At 46.4% G+C, this 19,051-nt stretch overlaps 5 non-coding genes across 5 annotated transcripts; all 5 read right to left on the bottom strand.

The window, feature by feature from the left end:
• Positions 1–10,802: 10,802 nt before the first annotated feature.
• On the bottom strand, positions 10,803–10,874 carry TRNAD-GUC (transfer RNA aspartic acid (anticodon GUC)). The gene has a single exon. It is a non-coding gene; the product is annotated as a tRNA-Asp (tRNA).
• Positions 10,875–11,272: 398 nt separating this feature from the next.
• On the bottom strand, positions 11,273–11,344 carry TRNAD-GUC (transfer RNA aspartic acid (anticodon GUC)). Its single transcript has one exon. It is a non-coding gene; the product is annotated as a tRNA-Asp (tRNA).
• Positions 11,345–11,510: 166 nt separating this feature from the next.
• On the bottom strand, positions 11,511–11,582 carry TRNAD-GUC (transfer RNA aspartic acid (anticodon GUC)). The gene has a single exon. It is a non-coding gene; the product is annotated as a tRNA-Asp (tRNA).
• A 162-nt stretch (positions 11,583–11,744) lies between these two features.
• TRNAD-GUC (transfer RNA aspartic acid (anticodon GUC)) lies at positions 11,745–11,816 on the bottom strand. Its single transcript has one exon. It is a non-coding gene; the product is annotated as a tRNA-Asp (tRNA).
• Positions 11,817–16,413: 4,597 nt separating this feature from the next.
• On the bottom strand, positions 16,414–16,485 carry TRNAE-UUC (transfer RNA glutamic acid (anticodon UUC)). Its single transcript has one exon. It is a non-coding gene; the product is annotated as a tRNA-Glu (tRNA).
• Between the last annotated feature and the right edge of the window lie 2,566 nt (positions 16,486–19,051).

Below are 19,051 nucleotides of genomic sequence, written 5' to 3'. Positions count from 1 at the left end.
GCGGCAACATGGTTTCTACATGATCTTTATATAATTTCTTACGCGTCACCTCAGAGAGATACTCCATTGAAAAACGTACTTCTAGGATTTGGAAGTACAACGGAGTACAAAGTTCTAGGATTTTGAAGAACAAAGACGGCCCCTTGGCCGTCTTTGTTCGACATTGACCGTTGAAACAATAAATTCTGGCGAATAATTCGACAATCGCACATGTAACACTGTTCTCAAGAAGCGATCGCTTTGATCGCGTAAGAAAATAAACCTAGCGACGATCTGCCGCAAGATCAGGTGGACTAGGCCAAGCCCCCCACTGCGCAGAGATCGAAACAAATTTGTGCGACTGGTTCTTTCCCACGTAGAACTCCAAACAAATACTGCCATCACTCTGTGTAGCTTTTCAACTGCATTGCGTGTCATAGGTAACACTTGAAGAACATACCACACTCGCGAAACAAGAAATATGTTGCACACAGTTGAACGCGTAAACATTGAAAATTCTCGGCCACCCCATTTCTGGGTCTTCTCGCATAGTTGCTCCGTTTCATTCTTCCAATATTCTGTTGTGTTCCGGTAGTGTTGGAGTGGTACGCCTAGATACTTATCAGGCGTCACCGTCCATGTGACATTTTCAAACAATGAGGGTGTACTTCGCCAATTTCCATGCCAGATACCGAGGCATTTATTCCAATTAATTTTACTACCGGTGCACCCACAGAATGTCTTCACATCATTTACTGCCACTCTCACACTTTCTTGATCATCACAGAACACTGCGATATCATCCGCATAACTAAGCACTTTGACTTCCGCGGTCATCAAGCGGAATCCACGAACTCGTTCATTCTGAAGCACTTTTTGGCAAAGAGGCTCTAGGTAGAGAGCGAAAAGTAATGCTGACGCAGGACATCTTTGTTTTACGCTTGAGAAGACTTGAATGCTTTCGCTGAGCTGTTTGTTCACTACAATCCTCGTAGTGCATCCAGTGTATGCCATTCGTACCCCCTCCGAAACCACAGATCCCAGTTTTATGTAGTCGAGGATGCACAAAAGGATCTCGTGACTCACGCGGTCAAAGGCTTTCTCGAGATCGATTTGTAGCATCGCTACCCTACTCTCAAAATCTTCACAACATTCTAAAATATTCCTTGCAACGTGAATATTCGTAGTTATAGATCTACCTTTGATGCCGCAGGTCTGATGGGGCCCTACGACTTCTTTAATAACAGTTTGAAGTCGCCTGGCCAACACACCCATGAAAAGTTTATAATCAACATTGGCCAAGGTTATGGGCCGATACGATCCAATAAATTGCTGTTTCGCGCGGTCTGTTGTTTTGGGAATCAACACAATGTGTGATCTGCGGAAGTACCCTGGTAATTCTTTCTTTTCATATGCCTCGTGCAAAACTTCACATAAGGCTGCTGCCACAGGGCTTTTAAATTTCTTATAGAAAGCTGCGCTTAGGCCATCTGGACCAGGTGTCTTTCCAGAGGTAATTTTTTTCAATTGATTTTTCAATTTCTTTGACGGCGATACGTGCCTCTAAGCTTGCCTTGATGTCGTCGTCGAGTTGCGGCATAAGTGATAAGAATTCATCTTTGAATGTGCTACTGCCCTGTTTGATGCTTCCTAATAATTCGCGATAATGTTCCACAAACGCTTGTTCTATTATTGCTTTATCGCTTGTGACGACGTTTTGATATTCTGTCGCCTTGAATTCGTTTTTAGTTGCGTAGCTCCTCTCGTCTGCCAGCGCACGTTTCGTGGGCATCTCGCCACACCAAAGCCTTTCGGCGCGTGCGCGCACCACAGCTCCCTTGTATCTTTCCACGTCTATAGTCTCCAACTTTCTTTTCACATCTTTAATTTCTTTACTGCGCATGCCCGGTTGCACACATTCTTGACAGAGTAAAACATCTAACTGGCACTGCAACTGATTTTCTTCTTTCATTGGGCGGTGTTTTATACAATATGCTCTTTCAATAGCTTTCATTTTTACTTTTTCTTTAAAAGACTCCCATGTATGAATCAAACTGCCCATGTTACACTCGAATACTTCTTCTAATTCAGTTTTAACGTTCTCTACAAACGTGTCATCATCGAGTAGCTTGTCGTTCAATTTCCACAGGTCCCAGCTAAACCTCTGCTTTTCTTTCTTATTGATGGCGAACATGACTAGGCTATGGTCGCTGAAAGATACGTGCTTCACACTGTAATCTCGGCACATAGGAAGTAGCACAGTAGACACGTAGGCCCTGTCAAGCCTCGCCTGACTGCTAAGCTGGTAATGTGTGAACTGCGTGCCCTGAGAAAGCACATATCTTACGTCATCCAACTCTCGCTCGCGAACCAGTGCATTAAAAAATAAGGCACTATAATCACGCACCGGCGCTTTGCTTGCCCTATCTTCGGGAATGCAAACGCAGTTGAAATCTCCGAGAAGAATAATTGTCCTATCACACGACAGGTGCACTTCAAGGTTTTAGAAAAATATTTTGCGCTCTTGCTCCCTATTTGGTACATATACAGAAACAGTCCGCCAATTCGCGCCAGAAAATGAAAAATCACATACAATTAATCGTCCCAAATCGTCAACATGCAAACACTACTACAATACGAATGCTGGTCTTCATAAAAAGCAAGCAGCCACCAGATGTACCACGAGAATGGCTGACACATACATTGTATAGGGAGCGGAAAGGCGAAAGCATGCGGTCTGTCTGCTCTTGGGACTCGACTTTCGTTTCCTGCACGGCAGCAATATCAACGTCATTCTCAAGCAATAAACGACGCAACTGATACTGTCGCCTCCTAGACCGGCCAAGTCCTCTAATGTTGAGCGTTGCTACGCATAAGGCTCTTTCTAATTTAAAGGACATGTTATCGCTATGAGTAGGCCTACCACACGGTTTTTACTTCAAGTAGTTACTCGCCAGAAAACAAGAAAATCGCACGACTTACGGGCGTCTCGGCTTTTTTCCATGTTTTTACGTCTCGGCTCCCGTACAACACTTTCACATTTGTCTCTTACATATTACTGTCTCTGCAAAAATCACGACAGCCTCACCTACCCAGGCGATGAAGACGGGAGAGGCGGCTTGGCCTCTGCCCGTGGGTCGACCAGAATTTTTGGCCGCGGTTTGAAAGACGGACGTCTAATCCCCGTTGTCTTCATCGGTGGTTCTCCACCCTCGCCGCCATCGGGAGTACTTGTCTCGTCTCTGCTTTCGTCGCAAGGGCGCTTGCCGGCAAGGCCGCCGACTGCGCTCTCACTGTCGTCCATGTTGTCCTGTCCATCTGTAAACTCTGTTTCCTTGGCAGAAGTTTCACACGATTCTGGCCTCTCGGAGGCCGTTGCATTCCCAGGTTGTAGCTCCGACGGCTGCTCTACGGGTTCTTGCCCCGTTGTCGTGTTCGGCCCTTTTACTGTGGCCGGGTCTGGCGTCGCCAGCACTCTGTCGGACCCCCTGTCACCCGGACTTGCTGCGTCTTCAGCGTCAGCCTCGTCCATGAGTAGCTCGGACGCGTCGCCCCCCTCCACGGGCGCGGTGACGCTGGCATAAGATAGCGTGCACTCGTGCTCCTCATGACCGAACCTCCGGCAGCCACTACAACGCGGCACTCGCCAGTCACGACGAATGTGCCCTTTTCCTCGGCAGCGTAGACAAACGGGCGCTCTTCCCGGCACAACAACAAGGGATTCCTCCCCGTTTACGTTCACTTGATGAGGAAGGTCGTCAATTTTAAGGCCCACCTTCAACCTGAGCGTTACCAGACGGGTCGTTGAGTCCTTGTCGGCCACGCCATGTACCCGCCACCGCTCCCTGGTGACTTCCGTCACTTGGCCGTACGGCGCTAACGCACGTTTCAAGTCTTCGTCGAGTACATTGTGGAGTAGCCAATGTACCTTAATCTACACATCTTGGTTTGCTGGATCGATGACGAGGCAGCGAGAATTTTTCACCTTGAGGTCACCGACGCCAAGGATCCTTTTCACAGCATCCATATTCTTGAACGTCACGGCCCACACATGGCTCATACGTTACGCCCCTAAGACAACAACCTCGGGGAGCAGCGCCAGACGAGCCAGTGTGTCACGGAAGTCTTCCACTCGATATGGCCGGGAACGCACGTCAGCATGCAAAAAAAAAAACAGTATTCAGAACAACTCGTCCTGTAGGAAGGTTCGGCAATAAAACTTCATAATCATTCTCAACGTCAAAAGACCTGTTACCGCGGCCAAAAAGTACCGCTATAGCCACCCTTGAAGGGCCTGCCATCCTGCGTCCGCTCAGCTCGGCTGCCGGAAGCAGAATCCCCATACTGCCCACTATACTAACGAGGAGACACGGGAGGCGTCAGTTAAAGCACTATATACACGATGGCAATAAAAGCTCAAAAGCTTTCGCACAATCTTTCTCACAAGCGCGCGAAAGCTACAGACAGATACTGCAGATAAGTGTCGCGGGCGCAGCTACATGTGCCTAAAAAAAAAGAAGTAAATAACGTCACTCCCCGTCGGGGAATCGAACCCCGGTCTCCCGAGTGACAGGCGGGGATACCGGCCACTATACTAACGAGGAGACATGGGAGGCGTCAGTTAAAGCACTATATAGACGATGGCAATAAAAGCTCAAAAGTTCTCGCATAATCTTTCTCACAAGCGCGCGAAAGATACAGACAGATACTACAGATAAGTGTCGCGGGTGCAGCTACATGTGCCTAAAAAAAAAGAAGTAAATAACGTCACTCCCCGTCTGGGAATCGAACCCCGGTCTCCCGCGTGACAGGCGGGGATACCGGCCACTATACTAACGAGGAGACATGGGAGGCGTCAGTTAAAACACTATATACACGATGGCAATAAAAGCTCAAAAGCTTTCGCACAATCTTTCTCACAAGCGCGCGAAAGATACAGACAGATACAGCAGATAAGTGTCGCGGGCGCAGCTACATGTCCCTAAAAAACCCCGCAGGGGCGTCTGCGTCAGCAGGCGTTTGGTGTGTTGCGACACCACGGACCCGAGCACACGAGGGTTGGACCCTCCCGCGTGTAGCCGTGCGCGGCTTAGCCGTGTCCGGGGAAAGGGGGATCCTGGAGGTTGAGCCGATGCCGGGTGTTCGGACCGTTAAGGCCCCCCGGCGTAGGCAACACACCTCTTTGGCCTCTGCTTCACGTAGACGGCACCCCCGGACTGACCCACCTGGGGGAAATCGGTAGTCGCCTTTTCCTGTCCTCCTCTCCAATCTTCGTCTTTCTCTCTCGCCTTTTCATCTTTCCTGTCTTCTCTTCACTTCTTATTACTTCCGTATTTCCTTTGCGGCAAGGGTTAACCTTGTGCATTATGCCCAACCTCGGGTATAGGTATTTGGTTATAGCGGGGATGTACCGCTGGCGTGCGCAGAACTGTATACTTCCCGTCCTGTGTCGTCCCCTGGTTGGGCTCCATGGTGGGTGGCGGCCATCCCTGCCGAATATTAATATTACTTATGGAATCAAATTTCCCTCCACTCCCTGATCGCTCCTTCAAGAGGGGGCGCACCGAAGGTTCCTTCAACTTCTTCATGAGTCACAAAGAAACATTCCCAAAATACCATGTCATTCACAGTCAACATGAAAGCAAGACAGTCCGAACAATATCTCCTTTTGTTGTGGCAAAATCATTGGCAAACTCCATCGGCCCAGGTTACAAAGTAACTAAAATGGGAAGCGGCGATCTTCTTCTTGAACTTCGTGACAAGACGCAGTACAGTAAATTATCAAAGCTAATTGCTTTTGGGGACATTCCAGTTTCAGTAGGCCCACACAGATCTTTGAACACTGTCCGCGGTGTCGTCTCTGAAGATGACCTGCTTGATCTTAGTAAAAGTGAGCTACTTGAGGGATGGCAAGATCAAAATGTAGTAAAGGTCCAGAGAATAACGATTAGGCGCGACGGCAAGGAAATCCCCACAAAACACATAATCTTAACTTTTGGAACTAGCACTTTACCAGACTCAATAGAAACAGGATACTGCAAACTCCGTGTAAGACCATACATACCTAACCCACGCCGATGCTTCAAGTGTCAGCGATTCGGGCACGGTTCACAAAGCTGCCGAGGGCGCACTACTTGTGCAAAGTGTGCATCAAACGAGCACTCATCCGACACTTGCACTTCCACCACCCATTGTGCTAACTGTGACGGGGATCACCCAGCGTACTCTCGTTCTTGCCCATCCTGGAAAAAAGAAAAACAAATCATCGAAATCAAAATCAAACTGAACCTTTCCTTCCAAGAGGCGCGCAAGCGCTTCTCGATGAACCAGTCTAGTCCGTCTTACACCGATGTGGCGCGCCGGGGGGCAGCGCTACATCCTTCGGCGGCCGCCCAAGTCACACGGAGTGTGACGGCGGTCACGCCATCAGCCCCCCCGGCTGGAACAGCCAGCGCTGTACCGGCCCCCACAAAGGAGGACCAGCAGACCCTCGGGCCTGTTGGACCCAAGGCCACTGCGCGTGCAGATAGGCCTACCACCCCCGCGAACGTGCCCGCTGCGCAGGCGCTATCCACCGCCTCAGACGAGGTGATGGATACAAATACCAATCCGGCGTCTCAGACGCCGAAGGAACCGCGCAGCTCCCTCGAGCGCGCCCGAAAGTTAGAGAGATCGCGTTTCACGGGGCCTGGAAAGGTCTCGTGAGATAATCTAATCCATATTTCTTAGACACACAGCACAAAACACATACATTATGGATACACAGATTATACAATGGAATGTCCGGGGTTTACTCCACAACCTAGACGACATTAAAGAACTTTTGCATAAGTACAGTCCAAAGATGCTGTGTGTCCAAGAAACACATCTTAAACCTTCGCAAACAAACTTCCTTCGAATGTATGCCATTTTCCGAAAAGACCGCAACGAGGCCCTTGCCTCGTCGGGCGGTGTGGCAATAATAGTAGATAAGTATGTTGCTTGCCTGCAGTTACCCCTTAAAACGCCCCTAGAGGCAGTGGCAGTCAGAGCAGTGCTTTTTAGTAAGCTGCTGACAATTGCATCTTTATACATTCCTCCCAACTGTGAACTCTCCAAAACTGAATTTGATAGCTTTATTGCGCAACTCCCGGAACCCTACATTGTCGTTGGAGACTTAAATGCCCATCATACCTTGTGGGGCGACTCTAGGTGTGATGCCAGAGGGCGTCTGATTGAAAATTTCCTATTCAGTACGGGTGCATGCTTGCTAAATAAGAAGGAGCCAACTTTTTACAGCGTTGCACACAAGACATTTTCATCTATAGATCTATCCATTGTTTCAAGTACAGTCGTGCCGTACTTGGAGTGGCATGTACATAAGGACCCATACGGGAGTGATCATTTCCCGATTGTTTTAAAATTAAGGAAACGGGACGAATGTTTTCCACATGTACCCCAGTGGAAAGTTGACTCAGCCAACTGGCAGCGATACAGAGAACTAACATATATGACCTGGAATGATATTCGTGCACTCAGTATTGACGATGCAGTCTCATATTTAACCGCATTTATTCTCGACGTAGCGTCAATATGTATCCCACAAACAAATGCATCGCCTAATAAACGACGTGTTCCCTGGTGGAACGATGAATGTAAGCAAGCACGAAAGAAACAGAATAAGGCCTGGAATCAGCTCCGTGACTCTCCGACAATCGAGAACCTTATCAGCTTTAAGAAAATAAAGTCAGAAGGAAGAAGAACGCGCCGCCGTGCCAAAAGGGATAGCTGGCAAAAATATATTTCCGGCATTAATTCGTATACAGACGAAAGAAAAGCCTGGAACAGGGTAAACAAACTAAAAGGCCGTGAAACTCATCCACTACCATTAGTGAACACACAAGCAGACACTCTTGAGGAACAAGCTGATTGTCTAGGAACACATTTCGAGCACATTTCCAGTACATCTCATTATACAGATACATTCCTAAAATACCAGCGACTAGCAGAACAGCTGCATTTGAGTCGGAAGGGCACATCCAATGAAGCATACAATCGTCCATTTGGAATGGCTGAGTTCCAGGCTTCACTGAACTGTTGCAACAAGTCCGCTCCAGGAAGTGACAGAATATTGTATGAGATGATCAGACACTTACACCCTGAAACCCAAAAAACACTACTGTCACTCTTCAATTCCATGTTCTCTGCCGGCTACATTCCTTCTGCCTGGAAAGAAGGAATTGTAATCCCTATTTTAAAAGAGGGCAAGGACCCTTCCTCACCCAACAGTTATAGGCCTATAGCTCTGACAAGTTGTCTATGTAAATTATTTGAGAAAATGATTAACCGCCGCCTCATCCATTTTCTTGAAAGCAACAAGATACTCGATCCCTTTCAATGCGGTTTTAGGGAGGGTAGATCCACAACAGATCACCTTGTCCGCATAGAGACAAATATCCGAGATGCCTTTGTCCACAAACAATTTTTTCTATCGGTATTTTTAGATATGGAAAAGGCATACGACACAACCTGGTGCTATGGAATCCTCCGTGACCTGTCTGAAATGGGAGTTCGAGGCAACTTGCTGAACGTGATTCAGAGTTACCTCTCCAATCGCACGTTCCGTGTTAGAGTTGGTAACGCTCTGTCTAGTCCATTTACGCAAGAGGCTGGTGTTCCACAGGGTGGTGTGCTGAGCTGCACTCTTTTCATTGTCAAAATGAACTCGATCCAGACTGCCATACCACGTAGCATGTTTTATTCTGTATATGTGGATGACATTCAGATAGGTTTCAAATCATGTAACCTAAGTACGTGCGAGCGGCAAGTACAGCTTTGCATAAATAAATTATGTATGTGGGCGGACAAAAACGGTTTCAAGCTAAACCCACAAAAAAGTACATGCGTTCTGTTTTCTAACAAGAGAGGTATACTTGCGGACCCCGCAATAGATCTAAATGGAGAGCGGCTATCTGTAAGCCATGAACACAAATTTCTAGGAATCATTTTAGACAGTAAGCTTAATTTTGTACCCCACCTGAAGTATCTGAAATCAAAGTGCCTCAAGACTATGAATCTTCTGAAACTCTTATCACGTACATCTTGGGGAAGCGACAGACGGTGCCTTCTAAAACTTTACAAAAGTCTAATATTAGCACGGCTTGACTACGGATCAATCGTCTATAATTCTGCTGCACCAAGCGCCTTGGAAATGCTAGATCCCATCCACCACCTGGGTATCCGCCTTGCTACAGGCGCCTTTAGGACTAGCCCTGTGCAAAGCCTCTACGTCGAGTCAAACGAATGGTCATTACACTACCAAAGGACATATTTAACTTTCTCCTACGCCTTGAAAGCTAGATCAGATGTTAAACATCCTTGTCATTGCACTATATGCGACTTGTCGACTGCAAGGCTGTTTCGTAACCGCCCGGCCACTAGGCCTCCTCTGTCCCTCCGGTTGGAAGCACTCTCAGAAAATACAGGGATCCCTCTTTTACACAATGTCCTAATGGCTCCTACGCGGCTTCCACCGCCTTGGGAGTGGCAGACTATAAGATGTGACATCTCTTTCTTAGAAATATCCAAACAAGCACCTGAGGCTCACATACAATCTCATTTTCTTGAACTTAAAGAGAAGTATTCCTGTGACGAATATTACACAGATGCTTCGAAGTCTCCAGCTGGTGTTGCTTACGCAGCTCTCGGACCCTCATTTTCAACATCAGGGCCACTAAACCCACACACCAGTATCCTTACGGCAGAAGCATACGGTATACTTTCGGCTGTTAAACACATAAGGCGCAGAAATGTCGCTAAGGCTGTTGTCTTTACAGACTCATTAAGTGTCGTGAGAGCCCTGATTAGCTTACGAAAGCATAAGAATCCCGTTTTGAATGAGCTGTATAGCTTGTTGTGCTCCGCATATATCTGCAACCAACCGATTATCCTATGCTGGGTACCTGGCCATAAAGGTATAAAAGGTAACGTAGCTGCTGATGAAAACGCTACGTCAGTGAGTTTTAGCGACACAGATAGAAATATCCCTATTCCTGCCGCAGACCTAAAGCCCTTTTTGCGCCGTAAATTGAGGAAACATTGGCAAGCAGAGTGGGATACACAAACACTGAATAAGTTACACATTATAAAACCAACATTGCGGAATTGGATAAGTGACAAAACAGCACGGTACAGGGAAGTACTTCTTTGCCGTTTAAGAATAGGACACACTTACAGTACTCACTCCTACCTATTGACTGGCGGCGATCCTCCTACTTGTAGTAGGTGCGGCGATAGCCTGACTGTCCTCCATGTTCTTATCCAGTGCCCTGCAATAGAAACAGAGAGGAAAAAGTATTTCCCTTCTGCATATCGGGAAAATATACCACTTCACCCTGCATTTTTTCTTAGTGATGAACCGCTTTTTAAACTGCAAATAGTTTTAGATTTCTTAGCTGAAACCGACATTCTGAAAATAATTTGGCCAGGAAATCTTAACACGTGATTACCAGCCCTTGCATTCGAGGGCCGTCTTGATGATTGAGTGTAACTGTTGTCTGGTCTTATGTTTTTATCAAAACACAACTGCCATCGTCCACGTCCATAATTAATCAGTGTCATTATTTTACTAGCTATATATTTACGTCATTTAGAGCGAAAGTTTTAGGCCCTTAAACAGCCATGTCACACCTACCATAAAAAATTCACTGTCCACGCCATTCAGAATGAATTCTTTAAATTACCATTTGTCATGGCGCTCTTTGGCCATAACTGGCCCTTGCGCCATTAAAAACCACATATCATCATCATCATTATCATGTCCCTAAAAAAAGTAAAAAAGATCACTCCCCGTCGGGGAATCGAACCCCGGTCTCCCGCGTGACAGGCGGGGATACTGGCCACTATACTAACGAGGAGACATGGGAGGCGTCAGTTAAAACACTATATACACGATGGCAATAAAAGCTCAAAAGCTTTCGCACAATCTTTCTCACAAGCGCGCGAAAGATACAGACAGATACAGCAGATAAGTGTCGCGGGCGCAGCTACATGTGCCAAAAAAAAAGTAAAAAAGATCACTCCCCGTCGGGGAATCGAACCCCGGTCTCCCGCGTGACAGGCGGGGATACTGGCCACTTTACTAACGAGGAGACATGGGAGGCCTCCGTTAAAGCACTATATACACGATGGCAATAAAAGCTCAAAAGCTTTCGCACAATCTTTCTCACAAGCGCGGGAAAGATACAGACAGATACTGCAGATAAGTGTCGCGGGCGCAGCTACATGTGCCTAAAAAAAAAAGTAAAAAAGATCACTTCCCGTCGGGGAATCGAACCCCGGTCTCCCGCGTGACAGGCGGGGATACTGGCCACTATACTAACGAGGAGACATGGGAGGCCTCCGTTAAAGCACTATATACACGATGGCAATAAAAGCTCAAAAGCTTTCGCACAATCTTTCTCACAAGCGCGCGAAAGATTCAGACAGATACAGCAGATAAGTGTCGCGGGCGCAGCTACATGTGCCTAAAAAAAAAGAAGTAAAAAAGATCACTCCCCGTCGGGGAATCGAACCCCGGTCTCCCGCGTGACAGGCGGGGATACTGGCCACTATACTAACGAGGAGACATGGGAGGCCTCCGTTAAAGCACTATATACACGATGGCAATAAAAGCTCAAAAGCTTTCGCACAATCTTTCTCATAAGCGCGCGAAAGATACAGACAGATACAGCAGATAAGTGTCGCGGGCGCAGCTACATGCGCCTAAAAAAAAGTAAAAAAGATCACTCCCCGTCGGGGAATCGAACCCCGGTCTCCCGCGTGACAGGCGGGGATACTGGCCACTATACTAACGAGGAGACATGGGAGGCGTCAGTTAAAACACTATATACACGATGGCAATAAAAGCTCAAAAGCTTTCGCACAATCTTTCTCACAAGCGCGCGAAAGATACAGACAGATACTGCAGATAAGTGTCGCGGGCGCAGCTACATGTGCCTAAAAAAAAAGAAGCAAAAAGATCACTCCCCGTCGGGGAATCGAACCCCGGTCTACCGCGTGACAGGCGGGGATACTGGCCACTATACTAACGATGATTTTTATTTTGTTACCGTTTTCATGGTACATACAAAATATACACACTTTACAAATGGTAAAAATGCCACCAGTCTTTGGTGTGCACGTGGCTTTAAAACCGCCCAAGTTTAGCAAGCTCGTTCAATAATCTAATCCATCCTGGTTTTTCATTTTGAGCATCGTAGACTTCTTTTCTGTAACAGACACTTTCAATAAAATATTCACGAGTACTTCGAGCATGTACATGCGCATGTCTAACGGCCATGCGCGTGCGCCACAGGCTGTGCAACCCTAATAACATAAACATGTCGTAAGGCACTCCTCCTTCGTTTTCCGTTGGGAGAAAACGGATGCCATAGGGTGTTATCGGGAACTCTTTCTCTATAGTTCGCTGGAGGACATCCCAGTGAAACAAGGCATCCCAGCAGTCTATGAATATGTGTTCAATTGTTTCTTGCTGATGGCATAGTAAACAGTCTAGAGACCAGGGAATAAAAATACCTCTTTCCTGAAGCCACGGTTTTACTGGTAGTGTATTGGAATGTAGTTGAAAAAAGAAAGACTTTGCCGATGGCCTGACAGGCATACGTCTTACCCTTTTCAGCACATTTCTTTCAGTACCTAAACTGAACATAGATCTGTACAGCGGTACTGGCAGAACTACATCAATTAAATCTTTATACAGACGTTTTTTAGGAACGTGACTGAGGTATTCCATTGAAAAGCGTACCTTCAGAAACCGAAATGCCCATATCACTTCTTTCAGAAATCCGCTCATAGGGCCACTGTTGACTACACAACTAGGTATAATGAATTCAGGAAGAGCCGTACCTAGTCTCAGTCGCATCACATTAATGAGGAATGGGTCTTTTTGGTCTCTAAGAAACGCAAAACGAAACACTCTCTGTTTCAAGAACAGATGTGCCAGTCCAAGCCCTCCTGTTTTGACGGATCGAAATAAATTTGTTCGACTGGTTCGCTCCCACTTTGATCCCCATACATACACTGCCAGTACCCTATGCAAACGCTGCACGTGCAATCTAGTAGCAGACAATGCTTGCATTACATAGCACACTTTTGCAACGACGAATAAATTACAGACCGTCGCGCGGGCAAACATTGAAAGACTACGGCCACCCCATTTAACTGTTTTTTCTTGCACTTTCTTTGTTTCGTCTTCACAGAATCCCGCAGTCTCTTTGTAGTGCTCAAGCGGCACCCCAAGATATTTTGTCGACGCAACGGTCCACTTCACATTCACAAAAATAGGTGGGGTGTTTTCCCATGTTCCATGCCATATTCCTAGGCACTTATCAAAGTTTATGACGCTACCCGTCATTTCACAAAACGATAAAACGTCCGCTACCGCAGTCGCGACACTTTCCTTATCGCTACAAAACAAAGCAATATCATCCGCATATGTTAGCAGTTTTACTTCCGCTGACTGCAAACGAAAACCTGTAATACTGTTGTTATAAATAATTTTTCTGCAGAATGGCTCAAGGTATAACGCAAATAATAAAGGACTTAAAGGGCACCCCTGGCGCACACTTGAGCGTACGTGAAAGCTCTCACTTACATCCTTATTTATTATAAGATTAGCGGTACAGTTAGCATAACATATCCTAACTCCATCTAAAAGCACCAAACCAACATTTACATAATCAAGAACAGCGAAAAGGATATTGTGGGATACACGATCAAACGCTTTTTGTAGGTCAAGCTGCAGCGTTGCTACATGCTCGCCCCACTCATCGCAACATTCTAGAATGGTTCGTGCAACATGAATATTTGTGTAGATTGATCTACCTTTGATTCCGCATGTCTGATGTGGTCCTACAATTCGTGTTATAACTCGCTGTAACCTCTTTGCCAAGATTTTAGTAAATATTTTATAATCGACGTTAGTCAATGCTATTGGGCGATAAGACCCTACTGACAGCAGTTTCCCTGGGTCTTCCGTTTTGGGAATGAGCACTATATGCTACCGGCCAAAGGATGGGGGTGCATATCTTCGTTCATATGCTTCAGCAATTACCTGATGCAAGATTACGCTCACATCTTTTTTGAAGGCCTTATAGAAGGCCGCTCCCAACCCGTCAGGTCCAGGAGACTTCCCTCGACCTAAATCGTCAATGGCCTCTTCAACTTATTTCTGGCTGATCGGTTCTTCCAGAGATTCGCGGTCAACATCATCTAGTTTTGTCATGCTGGCAAGGAACTCTCGTTCGAACTCTTCCGGGACATCGCAACTTCTTCGAAATAATTCGCTATAGTGCTCTAAGAACGCTCTCTCTATTTTTGCTTGTTCGTCAGTGACTTCATTCTTATAACTTATTTTCCGTATTAGGTTTTGCCTAGCGTAAGCCTTTTCATCTGCAAAGGCTCGCTTTGTGGGCGTTTCGCCGAGCCATAGCTTTTCGGCTCTTGCTCGGATAACCGCTCCTCTGTACTTATCTTCGTCGATAAGCTCCAGTTGGCTTTTAAGTTCATTGATCTGCTTTGTGAATGTACCAGGCCTATCGGCTTCTATTCTGTACATAAAATCCAATTCTCGTTATATTTCTTTCTGCTTTTTCCTTTCTTCGTATTTCATTACACTCGCTTTTTCTATTGCACAAATCTTTATTTCTTCTTTAAAAAGCTCCCACCGTTCTATCACGTCATCATGTCTCGCCAATAGCTGTTCGAACTTTTCCTTTACGCACTCTACAAATGGTTCATTATGCAGCAGCTTGTCATTAAATAGCCACATTTTCCAATTAAAGCGCGAGGCCTCTTTATGCGTCCCAATTGTGACTGACACCAAACAATGGTCGCTGAATGACACATGTTTAACGTCATAACTATGGCACGCCGCTACTAAATGCAATGAAACATATACCCTATCCAGTCTCGCGTGGCTCGCACGCTGGTAGTGTGTAAAGACTGGCTGCGTCCCATTAGTTAATATATTTCCTATATCTTCTAGATTATGGTCTTGCACCATTGCAATTAAGCGTGAGGCACTCTTATCCCTTAGTGGGGTATTTTAATGGGGCGTTGTTTGCGGCAATGAATAGCCGCGGTAACAGGAATGCGGTGCCTGCTGAACGTGAAGATTACGAAGTCATCTTGCCTACATTGCCTACAGGTCGTACAGTTTTGAATACCATATTTTTACATGCCGATATTCGGGCCAGGCCTTATCGAGTTGAAGACTTCAAGGATACGTTGGACCGTCTGACATTGCTCCCTGAGGTACTAGCCTTGGGGGCGTACCAGATGAGTCACGTATGGGCCGTCACCTTCAAGAATGCGGAAGGCGTGAAGAAGGCTCTGACCATCGGTGAAATGAAGGTGAAGGGTCGCCGCTGTGTTGTAGTTGACCCTGCGAACCAAGCCCTGCGCTTGAAGTTGCACTGGCTGCTTTTCAATGTTCCCGATGAAGATGTACGTGCTGCACTAGCCATGTTCGGGAAGGTAACAGATGTCGTGAAAGAAAAGTGGCGTGTGAATGGCATCCGCGAGAAAAGTACGACGACGCGGACGGTGAGCATTCAGCTCCATCCAGGCGTCAAGGTTCGTGTTGGTGGGGAACTAGCGTTGCTAATTGCGCCAGGAAGAGCACCAGTGTGTTTTGCGGTGTCACACCGCGGGACATATACGACGCGACTGCCGTGTCCCTCGATGTGCTCGGTGCCGTCGTTTTGGGCATGACGAGAGTTCGTGTGTGAAGACGTACGCAAGTGTAACAGGACCAGTTGGAAAAACTGACGCAGCAGAGCTCGTCATGGACGAAGCCGACGCGGAAGAAGCTGCAGGAACGTCGAGTCAAGTGACTCAAAAGGAGATGCGACCAGCAGACATGCCTTCGTATCCGCAACAAAATGAACAGCAAGGAGACCATAGCCTTGTAGAAAAGCCCGACGTCAGGGAAGTGCCTGAAAAGACAAGTGGGAGCGCTGAATACGGTGAACCTTCAAAGGATCCAGCGAGCCAACACACGGAAAGCATGGACGTCACGGTGCAATCCACCGAAGGCGCAGTCGGCAAACGATGACGCGAAGCTACAACGGACGACGCGGACAGACAAGACGTCGTTGGGTCTGTGGAACCGCCAACGAAAACGGTGGCGACTCGACGCGCGTCATTGAAGCCCAAGCCCAACGTTCCACCAGACAGAAAAGCGGTGTTGAAACCGTCAACGTAGCCGCGAACTATACTAACGAGGAGACATGGGAGGCGTCAGTTAAAGCACTATATACACGATGGCAATAAAAGCGCAAAAGTTTTCGCACAATCTTTCTCACAAGCACGCGAAAGATACAGACAGATACTGCAGATAAGTGTCGCGGGCGCAGCTACATGTGCCTAAAAAAAAAGAAGTAAAAAAGATCACTCCCCATCGGGGAATCGAACCCCGGTCTCCCGCGTGAAAGGCGGGGATACTGGCCACTATACTAACAAGGAGTTTTTTTTTTCTTTATTACATGGAAAAGAAAACTGAAGGTGTATTACAAAGTGGACACGACTACACACTTAAAACTCAGGCAAACACACACATGCATCCAACAAGAGCATCCAGTCTGGCGGAGGTTCCTGCGCAGCGTAGACACTTCTTACATAAGCAGCACTTTCGCGAAAGAAGGACTTTGTAGATCGCGGGCTTTCGGCATGGCGGTCACACAGTCTACTTCTCCATAGGCTATGTAAACCAAGTACTATGAACATGTCATAGGGAGGACCACCCGTAACCTTAAACGGTAGAAACCGAATTGTATATGGGGTCATGTCAATGTCCTTTTTGAGCGTCCGTTGGAGAATGTCCCAAAAGAATACAGCGTCCCTACAGTCTATGAAGCAGTGATCTATGGTTTCGGCACGTGGACAGAGTCGACAGTTTGTTGACCACGGCACAAAGCAACCCCTCGAATTCAACCAAGTTTTAACAGGGAGTGTTTCCGAATGTAATTTAAAGAAAAATGTTTTTACTCCAGGAGGTACACACATTTTTCGGACGCGCTTAAGTACATCCTGATAAGGTCGGTTTAAATAAGGTTCACGATACAAAGGATCTGGGAAAATAGAGTCCACCAGTGCCGCAGAAATTACTTTTCGACTCGCAGTGAACACGTACTCCAGGCTGAATCTAACTTTCAAGAAAAGAAATGTGTCAACAACCTCCTTAAGAAAGCCCCAAGGGGCCTGTGGGACATCTTTGGCATTTGATGACACTACTATATTAGGAATATAATGAACTAAACGGAGTTGCAACATTTCACGCAAAAATGGATGGTCATTGTCTCGAAAGAAAAACAGGCGTGAAACAATTTGCCTGATGAAGAGGTGGACTAATCCTAGACCACCACGTTCAAGAGGGAGGAACAGATTGACGCGCCGCATCGATTCACAACTGGAACTCCAAATAAATGTTGCAAATACGCGATGCAGTGCCTGAAGGCGAAGTCGTGAGCAGTGCAGTACTTGCAGCACATACATAAGACGGGAAGCTAAGAAAACGTTACACACTTCAGCACGAGAGAACATTGACAAATTCCGCCCTCGCCATGAATTCACTTTACGTTGAATTTTGCCAACTTCTCCCGACCAATGAGCGTTGCTATTTCTATACTGTGAGAGAGGCACACCTAAATAACGCAGATCTTCTTTCCATTGAATGCCTGCGTAATGTGATGGCATTGTGGCCCATAATCCAAACCAAAAACCTGAACTTTTTTCAAAGTTAACGCTTGCACCAGAAGCCGCACAATATTCTTCTGTAATTGCAAGAGCAGTCATCACACTCTCTTTATCTGTACAAAAAAAGGCCACATCGTCTGCATACGCAAGAACCCGAACCTCATTAGTGAGTAATTTAAACCCTTGGAAATTTTGTTCTTTAACAATGCTCATACAAAGTGGTTCTAAATACAAGCAGAACAGGAGCGGTGACAAAGGGCATCCTTGTCGTACTGATGATGCAAGCCTAATCGAATCGGAGAGAGAGCCATTCACTATCAGCCTCGTTGAACCATTAGCATAACATATCCTGACGCCTCTAAGGAGCAGGGACCCGATATTTATATGCTCTAGTACAGTAAACAGGAATGAGTGATTTACCCTGTCGAACGCCTTAGCCAGATCTAGCTGTACCATTGCCACCTGTCCAAACCCCTCAGCTACACACTCTAGCACCGATCTCGCAACATGAATGTTCGTCTGAATGGACCGGCCTCTGATGCCACATGTTTGATGATCACCGACCACAGATCTTATTACAACTTGCAAACGGTTAGCTAATACCTTAGCAAAAATTTTATAATCAACATTGCATAAGGAGATAGGCCGATATCCGTCAACTTTTTGCAATTTAGTCTCATCATCGCTTTTGGCTATAAGGACGGTGTGTCCTTCGTACATTGTGGTGGTTAGGTAACCTACTTCCAAGGCCTCACGGTACACCTGAAGTAATAATGGTGATAAGAGGGAACGAAAACACTGATAAAATTCGGCAGTAAGGCCATCGGGGCCGGGCGTCTTGCCCTTCGCTAACGAATCGATGCATGAAGTTACCTCATTGATATCAATGTTTTCATTTGTGTAATTGTAATCATCCTGATTTAACTGGGGCAGCAACGATACAATTTTTTTGGCAGCATCTGTATCCAATGGCTTGTGGTCTCGAAATAGTTTTTGATAATGCTCGAAAAACGCTTTAGTTATTAGAGTAGGGTCATTAACAATGATTCCACCATACTCTATATGTAGGATTTGTTTAGACAGCGCGTGTCGGCGTTCATCATCAAGGGCCCTACTGCAAGGCTGTTCTTCCAGGAAACGCTGCTCTCGCGCACGCACTAGTGCACCTCTGTATTTTTCTGCGTTCAAAGTTTGTAACTGTGCCTTGACCTTATGAATATCATCAATATATTGACCCGGATGTAGGCATTCAAGCTCATGCAATTCACTCAGAAGTTTATACAATGTTTTGTAATTATTCTTTTTTTCAAAGGCCAATATTGATGATTCTTCGATA

Source organism: Dermacentor variabilis, chromosome 4, assembly GCF_050947875.1.
Source record: "Dermacentor variabilis isolate Ectoservices chromosome 4, ASM5094787v1, whole genome shotgun sequence".
Taxonomy (NCBI): Eukaryota; Metazoa; Arthropoda; class Arachnida; order Ixodida; family Ixodidae; genus Dermacentor; species Dermacentor variabilis.
This window is presented reverse-complemented; position numbering and strand designations above follow the sequence as displayed.